Genomic DNA, 14214 nt, shown 5'->3' with positions numbered 1-14214 from the left:
GTTAAAATAAAGTTGCTAGGAAGCAACTAAATATCAGAGTCAACCCCAAGAAATTACAAAAAGCTAACAAGTTCAACAAAGTCCACAAGTCGGACCATACCAAATACAAAACAAAGATATAAGGAAATCATCAAGGATCTGAAATCGCATCGGCAGCGGCACCCTTAGGAAGAGGAGGCACGGTCGAGATTGGGGTAGCATTGACAACTCCATCCGACCCAGTCAGAACCTCGATATCAGGCTCGGGCTCAAGAGGGACCACCTCAGCAGAAGGGGTCATAGAGGCTGAAGCTCCAGCAGACTTGACCGATGGCACAAGGGAAGGACCCTAATCCTCATCATCGGGGGCAGGCACAATCTTGCCATCCTCCACCACGTTGTCCATACTAAATAAGGTGAGGTCAAGCTTGGGAGCAAGAACCCGGACATGGGCCTTTAAATTCTCATACATCTCGGTCATGCTGCTCACCATATGCCCCTGAAGCTCGACATAATCATCCTGGGCGGATTGAAGCCTCTCCCTAGTCTCCAAGAGCTCACCATATGTATGGGTATAGCTTTCTTTGTACTTTTTAGCCGCCTCCTCAGCCAGATTGGCTGCTATAGTAGCTATAGACGTCTCCTTCTCAACATCAAGCTCCAGTTTAGCTACCCTAGCATCCATCTCGTCTTTCAAAGCCTTAATTGTGTCAAACCCAAACTTGGCGTCCTCCATAAATGCCTTGGTCACACAAACTGGGGACTCCTGGACAACTCGAGACAAGGCACACCAAGGTTGGCCATCCGAATACTATTGCTTATTATGAAGTCAAGATGGTGAAGGATCGACACATCGTCAGTCGAAACCTGGCCGTGAGGAGCAATCAACTCCATGGCAAAGGCCACACCATCAAACTCCTTGTTATCCAAGCTGTAAGTCCCTACAGTCTTTTGCTTTTTTGGAGGGGGACCAGCAGTATGGGAGGAAGCAGCACCAGAAGTCGTTTGAAGAGGATCGGAAGGAACTGTCTGAACTCGTGGTGTCGGGATGATCTTCCTCAGACCCTGACTCAGCTTGTGGATTCTTGGGGGGCAACTAGTCCAAAGAACCCTCCCCCAACGTCTTGTTTAACAGATTCTGGGCAGCCGCCACCTTCTTGGCCTTCTGAAAAGACTTCATAAAATCTGAAGATTTCATCATTTTTGAAAAGGAAGCCAAGAAAACAATTACAATAATAGATAAAGGCAAAAATCCCAAGTCGATACCAAAGGACACTTTTCACAAAAGAAGAGCTCGGGTACTACCTAGCTTGGCACGGAGGAGAGAAGGATCTCCTAGAAATCTCTTTGTATCCAGATGAGGAGGCTCCCCCCAGTGCTCCTCTAAAACATTCACAAAAGCTTGTTCCACCTCATCTAAACTCTCCCAAGGATATTTATGGACTATAGGCTCGTTTTGCCACCACAAAGGAAAGGTCGGCTCATTCTTTTCATCTAGAAAGAAAGGACGAGCGCCCTCAACAGCTAAGACCTTAAAGTAGTAGTTCTTAAAGTCCCAAAAGGACTCATCAAACATCGAAAACACTTTCTTCCCCTGGGTAGCGCGAAAGGAGATCCAAGAAAGATCTTCATGAAGGCCCAAGTATTCAGATGAAGCTGCGAGGGGGCCACATTACAGTTCCACAAGAGCTCGATTTCAAAGGAAGTAAAAGGAAGGGTAATATTCAACTGGGAAAAGAAGTAATCGTAGGCATAGAAGAAGGGGCGCTATTCCCGACCTAAGGGAGGGAAGCTAACCCTCTCCTTAGGGTCATGCGATACTAATTCATAATTCTTCTCATCCTCTCTAAGCTCACAGATCATATGAAATCGCCTAAGTCTCTCATAGTACTCAGGGTCAGCTATGGTAACACACATCAGAACTATAGAGTCTAGCCAATCGGCCATACTAGCAGGGACCTAGGTGGAAAACTCAACAATGTTCTTACGGGAAGACAGATAGCAACTACACCTACAGTAAGAAAAAAGAAAATGGGTCACTACCAAACAACTCGGACAAAACTGGAAAGAGAAGGAACAACCAATGAACAATAGGTACGGCAACAAAAGGGCACCCCAGGATCTACAAAAGCAAGAAATCATCAGCAAAAACCTAGGGGCACCCTTTGGAGGCAACAACACAGAGTACAGAAAATATCGCAAAAACATACAACCCTAGACCTCCTAAACAAGAGTAAAACTCCTACGTTTCCCCAAAACAAGACAGCAGAGGTAAAGCAAGATCACAACTTTGATCAAAACAAGGACAAGCAATCTTCCAGAAAAGTTTCAATATTTTTAAAGAAAACGCAATAAAAGATCGAAACTTTGTGTGAAAAGACAAGAATGCAACAATAAAGCACATATAAAGATGACTATTGAGACACAGAAGAAAAAAGGAATACCAACCTGGGATAAAGAGGGAGTGAGCACGATGAATGTGAAAATAGAAACACGAGCAACCCACACCAATGAGCACTTTGAAAAGGAAAGAAGGAAGCTTAGAGGAAAGAAATCAGAGGAGCAAGAGCCAAAAGAAGAGAAATTCTTTTTCAAAGTTTGAGACAGAAGGGAGAAAGAAACTAAAACTAAGAGCAAAACCTCTTCTTTTGATTTCAAACAAAGTTTAAAGAGGGGAAAAAAATGGCAAAACAAAAGGAAAGCTCAATCAATAGGCATTAAAACCGCGTGCATATTCCCAAGAAAGTAACCCCCTCGAGAAACAAACATGGCAGTAAAGGAGCGAAAGCAAAAACCGCTTCGCATTTAAACACAACATAAAACTCATGAACGAAAGAACAGATTGGACCGAGATGCTTGAGCATGACTTCTCCAAAGAGATCGAAGCTCAAAAAGCACGACCTCATGGAAAGGTCTGAGCTCAAGCAGGGGCACTGTTCATACCCTGGGTTGAGCTATACGATCCGGGTTGGACGAAGGCACGAATGACCAACCTCTTAAAAGGTCGGCTCGTCATCGACCTCTTCCTAAAGATCTCGGCCAAATCACCAGAGGCCCAAAGCAAGCCCAAAGCAGAAGGTCATAGCCCACTTGAAGGCGGTTGGCCAAAAGATAGATGATCTCACCCACAAAAAGATAAGATAAGATAACAAACTTATCTCAAGGGAGGTCACTCAACACTACTATAAATACACTAGTGCACCCAGGTATATCTCACACTCTGATTCTACACAAAAAACCTGCCTACAGCCCGTGCTAACTTAAGCATCGGAGTCTCTTGCAGGTACCACCACCCTCTGGTGACCAAGAATCAGTAGAATCTCAAGATCCAGTAGGTCGGACCCAACAGCTCCGACCACACCCAAAGATCTCGTCTGAGATCGACTTTCAGTTTCAGGTAACCCTCGAAACACTAACCATCATCATGATTAAGCTCATTCAACCCCAATCTCATTCTTCAACATCATGTTATCAACATTAACATTACAATTCATCAACAACCCAAATCATTAATTCATCATAATTCATCAAAAATCATCATTCAACAACTCAACAACCAATTCAATTCAAACCTATCCTATGGGTCATGATACACGAAATCGTGAGTTCACACTTTTCTCACAACTCCGCATAGCTGACCAGCAAGTGCACTAGGTCGTCCAAGTAATACCTTACGTGAGTAAGGGTCGATCCCACGGAGATTGTCGGCTTGAAGCAAGCTATGGTCATCTTGTAAATTTCAGTCAGGTAGATTCAAATGGTTATGAGGTTTTGATGATAAAAAAAGAAATAAAACATGAAATAAGATAGAAATAAAACATGAAATAGAACATGCAATTCATTGGTGAGAATTTTAGATAAGCGTATGGAGATGCTTTGTTCCCTCTAAGCCTCTGCTTTCCTATTGTCCTCATCCAATCATGCGTACCCCCTTCCATGGCAAGCTGTATGTTGGTGGATTACCGTTGTCAATGGCTATCATCCGTCCTCTCAGTGAAAACATGTCCGCTACGGTTGCCCGCATGGCTAATCAGCTGTCAGTTCTCGATCTTGTTGGAATAAAATCCATTGATCCTTTTACACACTGTCACTGCGCCCAACAGTCATGAGTTTGAAGCACGTCACAGTCATCCGACTTTCTAGATCTCAAGAATGCTGCCAATTAACTCTAGCTTATTCCACGAAGACTCTAATCTCACGAAATGGATGGCTCTATTGTTAGGAGAGGCAACCATACGTCGTGGACTAGGAGGCCAAGAGATACGCACTCAAGCTCTTGCAGATAGAACAGAGGTGGTTGTTAGGCACGCGTTCATAAGGGAGGATGATGATGAGTGTCACGGATCATCACATCCATCAGGTTGAAGTACGAGTGAATATATTAGAACAAGAAAAGGCGTGAATTGAATAGAGAAACAATAGTAATTTTTATTAATTCATGAGGAACAGCAGAGCTCCACACCTTAATCTATGAGGTGTAGAAACTCCACCATTAAAAATACATAAGTGATGACGGTCCAGGCATGGCCGAATGGCCAGCCCCCAAAATGTGATCAAGAGATCAAAAGTGATCCTAAGATAGTCTCAAAAATGATCAAAAGATATGAATACAATAGTAAAAAGTGCTATTTATACTAAACTAGTAAACTTGGTTTACAGAAAATGAGTAACTAAGTGTAAACAGTGCAGAAATCCACTTCCGGGGCCCACTTGGTGTGTGTTTGGGCTGAGCATTGAAGCTTTCACGTGCATAGACTCTTCTTGGAGTTTAAACGCCACTTTTGGTGCCAGTTTGGGCGTTTAACTCCAGCTTTGGTGCCAGTTCTGGCATTTTACGCCAGAAAAGGGTCTCTGGTGGGCGTTTGGACGCCAGTTTGGGCAATCAAATCTCGGGTAAAATATGGACTGTTATATATTTCTGGAAAGCCCAAGATATCTACTTTCCAACGCAATTGAGAGGGCACCGATTCGGCTTCTGTAGCTCAAGAAAATCCACTTCGAGTGCAGGGAGGTCAGAATCCAACAGCATCTTCAGTCTTTTCTCAGCCTCTGAATCCGATTTTTGCTTAGGTCCCTCAATTTCAGCCAGAAAATACCTGAAATCACAAAAAAATACACAAACTCATAGTAAAGTCTAGAAATGAGATTTTTGCATAAAAACTAATAAAAATATACTAAAAAGTAACTAAAACATATTAAAAACTATGTAAAAACAATGTCAAAAAGCGTATAAATTATCCGCTCATCACAACACCAAACTTAAATTGTTGCTTGTCCCCAAGCAACTGAAAACAGAATAGGATAAAAAGAAGAGAATATAATATAAATCCCAAAGTATCAATGAAGCTTAGTTCAAATTAGATGAGCGGGGCTAGTAGCTTTTTGCTTCTGAACAGTTTTGGCATCTCACTTTATCCTTTGAAGTTCAGAATGATTGGCATCTATTAGGAACTCAGAATTTAGATAGTGTTATTGATTCTCCTAGTTCAGTACGTTGATTCTTGAACACAGCTACTTTATGAGTCTTTGCCGTGACCCTAAGCACTTTGTTTTCCAGTATTACCACCGGATACATAAATGCCACAGACACATAACTGGGTGAACCTTTTCAGATTATGACTCAGCTTTGCTAAAGTCCCCAGTTAGAGGTGTCCAGAGTTCTTGAGCACACTCTTTTTGCTTTGGATCACAACTTTAACCACTAAGTCTCAAGCTTTTCACTTGGACCTTCATGCCACAAGCACATGGTTAGGGACATCTTGATTTAGCCGCTTAGGCCAGAATTTTATTCCTTTGGACCCTCCTATCCATTAATGCTCAAAGCCTTGGATCTTTTTACCCTTGCCTTTTGGTTTTAAGGGCTATTGGCTTTTTCTGCTTGCTTTTTTCTTTTTCTTTCTTTTTCTTTTTCGCCATTTGTTTTTTTTTTCGCAAGCTTTGTTATTCACTGCTTTTTCTTGCTTCAAGAATTAATTTCATGATTTTTCAGATTATCAATAACATTTTTCTTTGTTCATCATTCTTTCAAGAGCCAACAAATTTAACATTCATAAACTTCACTATCAAATTTTTGCACTGTTCAAGCATTCATTCAGAAAACAAAAAGTATTGCCACCACATCAAAATAATTAAACTAATTTCAAGATAAAATTTGAAATTCATGTACTTCTTGTTCTTTTGTAATTAAGAACATTTTTCATTTAAGAAAGGTGAAGGATTCATGGAATTATTCATAGCTTTAAGACATAGACACTAGACACTAATGATCATGTAATAAAGCTAAAACATTGACAAACATAAAGCATAAAAATCGAAAAATAGAAAAACAAATAACAAGGAGATTAAAGAACGGGTCCACCTTAGTGATGGCGGCTAGTTCTTCCTCTTGAAGATCTTATGGAGTGCTAGAGCTCCTCAATGTCTCTTCCTTGCCTTTGTTGCTTGACAAACCCCAATTTGATGATTTATCTTGTATTGAATTTAGGGGATTTTATCACCTTTTACCCACATTTATTCAATGAAATAGCATGGTTTTGTATATTCTCCTTTAATTGTGCTTAAGAGTGAAAACATGCTTTTTAGGTCTTAAAATAGCTAAATTTAATTCTCCTTGATTCCATTAGATGCCTTGATATGTTTGCTAAGTGATTTAAGGTTTAGGAGGCAAAGATTGGATCAAGGGAATGAAGAAAGAAAGCATGAAAAGTTGGAGAACTCATGAAGAAATGAAAGAACCGGAAAGCTGTCAAGCCGACCTCTTCGCACTTAAACGACCATAACTTGAGCTACAGAGGTTCAAATGATGCGGTTCCAGTTGGGTTAGAAAGCTAACATCCGGGGCTTCGCAACGATATAAGATTTGCCCTAGTTGCACCGAAGATAGGGACGCGTACGCGCACTATACGCGTACGCGTCGTTGTGCCACCTAGTTCACTTAATGCAATCCGTGGGCCAGCAAATTCTCAAGCCTTGTGGGCCCAATCCAACTCATTTCTGATGCTATTTAAGCCAAGGATTAAAGGGGAATCAAGATACTTTTACCAGATGTTAGTTACCATTAGTTTAGTTTAGTAGTTAGAGTTAGTTTCTAGAGAGAGAAGCTCTCACTTCTCTCTAGAATTAGGATTAGGATTAGGTTTAGTTCTTAGATTTAGATTTAAATTCATCTTCTTCTACTTCTATCTTCTTAATTCCTTGTTGTTACATTCATTCTTCTTCCATTCTTTTATTGCAATTTTCTTTATGTTGTTCTTATGCTTTGTTGTGGATCTACTTTTGTTCCTCCTCTTCTCTTTCAATTCAATTAGAGGTAATTCATAATAATTGTGTTCATTTGATTTGTTGTTGTTTAATTCCTTGCAATTGAGTAGTGTAGATTTACTTTTCTTGCAATTTTACTATGCTTTCCTTTTATGCCTTCCAAGTGTTTGATGAAATGCTTGGTTGGATTTTAGAGTAGGATTTTATACTCTTGGCTTGGAAAGGTAACTTAGGACCTCTTGAGTTACTAATGTCCAAGTGATTGATGATTGGGAGCCATTGACTCTAGTTCTCACTAATTGAATTAGTGGAGAGTTAGGACTTATGGACTAGGATTGATATAGCTCATTTGACTTTCCTTTACTACTAGTTAGAGGATGATTTAATGAGATTAATCCTTGCCAATTCTCATATTGTGGTTAGTGATTAGGATAGAGATCCTTGACCACCAACCTTTGCCAAGATCTTTATAGGCCTTAGTTTACTTTCTTGTCATTTATCTTTCATGCTTCTTATCAAAACCCCAAAATAACTCACAACCAATAACAAGACACTTCATTGTAATTCCTAGGGAGAACGACCCGAGGTCTAAATACTTCGGTTTATAAATTTTAGGGGTTTGTACTAGTGACAAACAACTTTTTGTATGAAAGGATTATTGTTTGGTTTAGAAACTATACTTTACAACGAGAATTCATTTGTGAATTTTAAACCGTCAAAAATCCAATCGTCAAAATGGCGCCGTTGCCGGGGAATTGCAATGGTGTGATGTTATTGGTTATTGTATATATGTGAATATTGTGAATAGCTTGTTTTTTTAGATTGCTTGTTAGTTTTTTGCTAGTCTTAGTATTTTGTTTCATTATTTCTTATTAGTTTTTTTTGTTTCTTATTTTCTCTTACTATCATGAATTCTCATTTTGGCTATGAGTGTGATTACAATTATGTTGTAGGTAATCAGGACTATAATGAAAATGTGTATCAAGGATGGGACACTCAAAGGTGGGAGGAGCCATATGCTTATGATCAATCCTCATGGCAACAACCTCCACCAATGCACTATGAAGAAGAGCCATTCTATTATGCATATCAATCCAATGGCTATGGTGAATCACCTTGTGACTTTCAAGAACCACCACCATATGCCTATGAACCATATCCTCAACATAACTCTCAACCATACTCACAAGCCTCTTTTCACCAACCACTTTCATACGACCCTAATCCATATCCATCCTACCAACAACCATATGAGCCATATGGACCACACATAGAGCTACCACCACCCCAACATCAACATTTTCAAGAGCCACCCCCTCCATATTATTACCAAGATGAACCACCTCCAATATATAAAAATTTTCAACCACAAGATGAATACTACTTTCCACCACAACCTCCCATGGAAGAATACTCATATCCATTGATCCAAGAGCCACATGATCCTAATCATATTATCCAAGAGGAACATGAGTCAAGGGATCATCTCAAGGAAGCATTGGATCAATTTCAAGCAACCATGGAGTGTGTTGTGCAACAAGTGGAAAGAATGGAAAATATTGAACCACCACAACTCTACCAAGAAGAACCACCTTCCTACTATGAACCCTTCCCCCAAAATGATGAATCCTTCCAACCACCCCAATCTCTAATGGATGAAACCCTTGGTGTTCTTGTTCAAGGGCAAGAAGAGATGAAAAGGGATGTGCAAAATTTCATGGCCGCCTTGGATGTGGTAACAAATCAATTAGCCTCCCAATGCTTGAACGCTCAAGGAACTCCCATGGTTACATGTGGAGAATCAAATGAAGAACATAGCATGAAGGAGAGATTGGAAACTTCGGTGGGAAATGAAGGAAGTTGCTTTGTATTGGAACAATTGGAGGAAGCTTTAATTGTTGAAGACAAGGAAGAAGTGGTAGAAGACTTAGGAGATGTGGAGCCTCCATGGGAATATAGAGTTGAAGAAAATTCCTCCAAGATGATTGAAATTGATGCTAGGGAGGAAAGTGCACACCTTCCAAGGCATATTCCATATGAAGACTTGGATGGGATAGAGCAAGAATTGAGTTCCCATGGCAATGAAGAGCAAACATCAAGTCCTAGTGGTGGAGAATCCTTTGAACTTGAAGAACCTTCTCCCAGTGCATTTGAAAACGTTGTGGAGGTAAACTACTTTCACCCTCCCAATTATAGTTTGATTAAGGGAAAAGGCTTAGATAGTATTAATGAACAAAGGATTGAATTAGAGAAATCTTGTGAAGAGGTGGAAGTCTTTAGAAATAGAAGGATGGGAGTGAAATACGCTTTATCAAGATCGTTGGAAGCATCTTTGCCTAGGTTGTCATCTACTCCTTCACTTGAGTGGGTAAAATTCATTTCTATTAGCTTTATTGTCCCACTTGAGTATGGTTTGCTTGAAACGGATGGTCAACTTAGGATGCTTTGTGGGATGAAGCGTAAGCGAAAGATGTTTCGTGGTTGGCGTTGCAAATCAAGGCTCATTTTGGTTGATACTCCAAGAGTTGAATACAAAGGTGGGAATAGTGCTCAAATAGATGGGTCTAGGAGGATTGTTGGGCACTTCATAGAGAATTCATCCTGTTCACCACCCGGATGGACTAATAATGATGATCAACCTCAAGATGGGTGTAGAAACAAGATATGGGATCCCGGTATACATGAGGATCAACTTTGGGAGCCCCAAGCTTGTGAAGAACTCCATCAAAACTTGGTGCAACAAATAAGAAGCCTTGGGGCACAATGGAGAACCAAGCATTGGTGGAAGTTCCAAGATGAGTACAAGCACAAGCCACCTTGAGAGGAGCTCCCCATAAGTCCAACTTAAGGACAATAAACAAAAGTGCTAGGTGGGAGACACCCCACCATGGTAAAATCCTTCAATTTTCTCTTTTGTACATATTGGTAGAACTAGTTTAATTTCATGTTTAGATTAGTTGGTTGAGTTTAATTAGTATTTTAACATGTTAAATAAGGTTTTAGGGTGTTTTGGTAATAGCTTGGAGGTTTGGAATGCTTGGATTGGTGCAAAAACGTATCAAAAATTTTTGAAAAACAGAACACCATCCACGCGTTCGCGCACATAACGCGTACGCGCACCTGAGCATTTTCCGACCATCCACGCGGACGCGCACTGTACGCGTACGCGTGGATGCAAAATTTCACCTCCGGCCAAAAACCCGAGAGTTAGGCCTACACTGTGCGAACATTGGGTCTAAGGCACAAGTCTATGCACGCGTGCGCGCACCTGGCGCGTACGCGCACATGATCTTCAATTGGCAATGCACGCGCACGCACACTGTGCGCGCGCGCGTCGATTGCACGATCGATCCACACTCCTGGTACTTTTACCCGAGAGTTGTGCCAGACTTGCGCCGACATTATGCCTCCGGCCTAACTCGATGCACGCGTGCGCGCACCTGGCGCGTACGCGTCCTTCAACCAATATGCACATCGACGCGTAAGCACGCATGACGCACACGCGTCGGTAAAAAAAAAAAAAAAGAGTTTTTTTTTCTCCCCTTCCATTTTCTTTTGCTTATCACATTCGCATACTTCTACTCTTCCCATTTTCATTTAGTTTTTGTAGCATGTTTTCGTTTTTTTTTTTAGTCATTTTAATAATGGTGTTGCATCTTCCTACTCAATTGTTGAGAAATTCTTGCATTATTTTGGTGCCTCTTGACTTGTTTGATATTGTTGGGTGATGAAACTTTTAAATCAATGCTTTATCTTGTATGACTCTTGTGTCTTTGTGCATTGATATGACCTCATATTGTCTTTCATGACCCACTTCTTCTCATTTGAACTTGATGCTCAATACACTCTTCTTGCTTTAACTTTACTCTTGCATCGAGCTTAATGATATGCCTTAGCTTACATTGTTTTCTCACTCACATGCTTAGCTAACATGTAGTAGGGAAGCATACTCTTATTTGGCATTAGCCCCCGCCTATATCTTTGTTATAGGCTTAATTTTCTTTCTTTCTTTCCTTTTGGGTTGGCCACCAATACGGAGGAGAAAGGAAAAGCTTTTAAATGGGGCAACAAACAAGTCATCCGCACAACCTTTTAAAAGGAGCTCATCAATTATAGCAACCCATCCACCTTGCTCTTCTTTGCATGCACCGAGGACGGTGCAATCTTCAAGTGTGGGGAGGTCGTCCGACCGATCTCCATGGGTAACAATTTCCTTTTCAACACCAAATTTTTATTTTCTTTGTTAGATTAGATATTGCATTGCATGATAGGTTGCATGTTAGTTAGAATTTGTACATATTTTACCACTTCTCTTTCTTATTAGGACTACTTGGTTAGGATGATGATTTCTTTCCCAAGAAACCATTTTAGGGCAACCTACCAATTTGAAAAAGAAAATTTGTTAAACTTGCTTGAAAGAATGTATTTTGGAACATGGTTTTGAGCTAAGAACACAAGCAAGTGAGATTTGAGCCTAATGATGTGGTTACATCTTATAACCACTTATCTTTCCTTCTTGTGTGCATTATTCTCTTCCTATGATTGTAACCTTCGATTTGTTTGATTCTTTATATCCATTATTTTGTGTATTCATGCATTTATATGATTGAGGCCATCATTTTATTAGCTCACTTACCCAAATGGCCTTACCTTTTATCTTCCTTTGTTAGCCAACTTTGAGCATACGCTTAACCCACTTATTCTTATTTTAGCACATTACAAGCCTTAAAGCGGAAAACAATGAATGTCCTTTATTTGGATCTTTGATTGGCTTAGGCTAGTGAGTGTGAGTGTCATCCAAGAGTGGGAAGACTTTGGGACATTGGTTGGGATAAAAGGGTGTTTGTGTTTTGTATTTTTATATTGGGGAATTGGGTACATGCTCATGTATTGATTAAATGTATAGACCTTATGCATTGATGTTCTTGTATATTGTTTGAAAAAAAAAAGAAATAAAAATTAAAAAAAAAAGAAAAAAAAGAAAAAGAAAAGAAAAGAAAATGTATATAGAAAAAAGAAAGAAAAAGAAAAGCAATAAAGGGGACAAAATGCCCCAAAGTGAAGCTCAATAAGAATCAATGCATAAGTGTTGTGAAATGAAAAGAAAATGCATGAGTATGTGAAAAAGTGAGGAATGGGTAGTTAGGTTAGTACCTAATTGTATAGGTCATTATATAGGTTAGGTGGGAAAGTTTAAGTTAATCAAAGATTCAAATCCTAAGTCCACTAGCCATATATGATCCTACCTTGACCCTAGCCCCATTACAACCTAAGGAAAAGACCTCATGATAATTGTATGCGTGCATTGAATAATTGTTGATTGTTAGATGAAAAACAAATCTTGGAACGCATGATTAGGGGAGAATTGAGAGAATCAACCCCAAACACCGAGTGACTAGAGTGCAAACACTCCCGGTGAGGGTTCGATGCTCAATTCCTTGATTCCCGGCTTTCATGAGCGTTCTTCTCGCAAGTCTATTTGAACTTCATTTCCACACTTGAATTGGTAGGCATCATGAATCGTCATATGACCTTAGCCCTACCCGTTTATACATGCACTTGGAGGATTGATTTATTTTTAACCAAGTAGGTAAAACCATTTTGCATTTAGTTGCATATAGTTTAGGTTGCATATAGCTCATTTACATAGAATAAATGTTGATGCCCTTTGCTTTCTCTTGGCTTAAGCATGAGGACATGCTTGGTTTAAGTGTGGGGAGGTTGACAAACCCCAATTTGATGGTTTATCTTGTATTGAATTTAGGGGATTTTATCACCTTTTACCCACATTTATTCAATGAAATAGCATGGTTTTGTATATTCTCCTTTAATTGTGCTTAAGAGTGAAAACATGCTTTTTAGGTCTTAAAATAGCTAAATTTAATTCTCCTTGATTCCATTAGATGCCTTGATATGTTTGCTAAGTGATTTAAGGTTTAGGAGGCAAAGATTGGATCAAGGGAATGAAGAAAGAAAGCATGAAAAGTTGGAGAACTCATGAAGAAATGAAAGAACCGGAAAGCTGTCAAGCCGACCTCTTCGCACTTAAACGACCATAACTTGAGCTACAGAGGTCCAAATGATGCGGTTTCAGTTGGGTTAGAAAGCTAACATCCGGGGCTTCGCAACGATATAAGATTTGCCCTAGTTGCACCGAAGATAGGGACGCGTACGCGCACTATACGCGTACGCGTCGTTGTGCCACCTAGTTCACTTAATGCAATCCGTGGGCCAGCAAATTCTCAAGCCTTGTGGGCCCAATCCAACTCATTTCTGATGCTATTTAAGCCAAGGATTAAAGGGGAATCAAGATACTTTTACCAGATGTTAGTTACCATTAGTTTAGTTTAGTAGTTAGAGTTAGTTTCTAGAGAGAGAAGCTCTCACTTCTCTCTAGAATTAGGATTAGGATTAGGTTTAGTTCTTAGATTTAGATTTAAATTCATCTTCTTCTACTTCTATCTTCTTAATTCCTTGTTGTTACATTCATTCTTCTTCCATTCTTTTATTGCAATTTTCTTTATGTTGTTCTTATGCTTTGTTGTGGATCTACTTTGTTCCTCCTCTTCTCTTTCAATTCAATTAGAGGTAATTCATAATAATTGTGTTCATTTGATTTGTTGTTGTTAATTCCTTGCAATTGAGTAGTGTAGATTTACTTTTCTTGCAATTTTACTATGCTTCCTTTTAGCCTTCCAAGTGTTTGATGAAATGCTTGGTTGGATTTTAGAGTAGGATTTTATACTCTTGGCTTGGAAAGGTAACTTAGGACCTCTTGAGTTACTAATGTCCAAGTGATTGATGATTGGGAGCCATTGACTCTAGTTCTCACTAATGAATTAGTGGAGAGTTAGGACTTATGGACTAGGATTGATATAGCTCATTTGACTTTCCTTTACTACTAGTTAGAGGATGATTTAATGAGATTAATCCTTGCCAATTCTCATATTGTGGTTAGTGATTAGGATAGAGATC

This window comes from Arachis stenosperma, chromosome 5 (genome assembly GCF_014773155.1).
Source record: "Arachis stenosperma cultivar V10309 chromosome 5, arast.V10309.gnm1.PFL2, whole genome shotgun sequence".
In the NCBI taxonomy this organism is placed as follows: domain Eukaryota; kingdom Viridiplantae; phylum Streptophyta; class Magnoliopsida; order Fabales; family Fabaceae; genus Arachis; species Arachis stenosperma.
The sequence above is the reverse complement of the archived record's forward strand: the minus strand, read 5'-3'. Positions refer to the sequence as shown.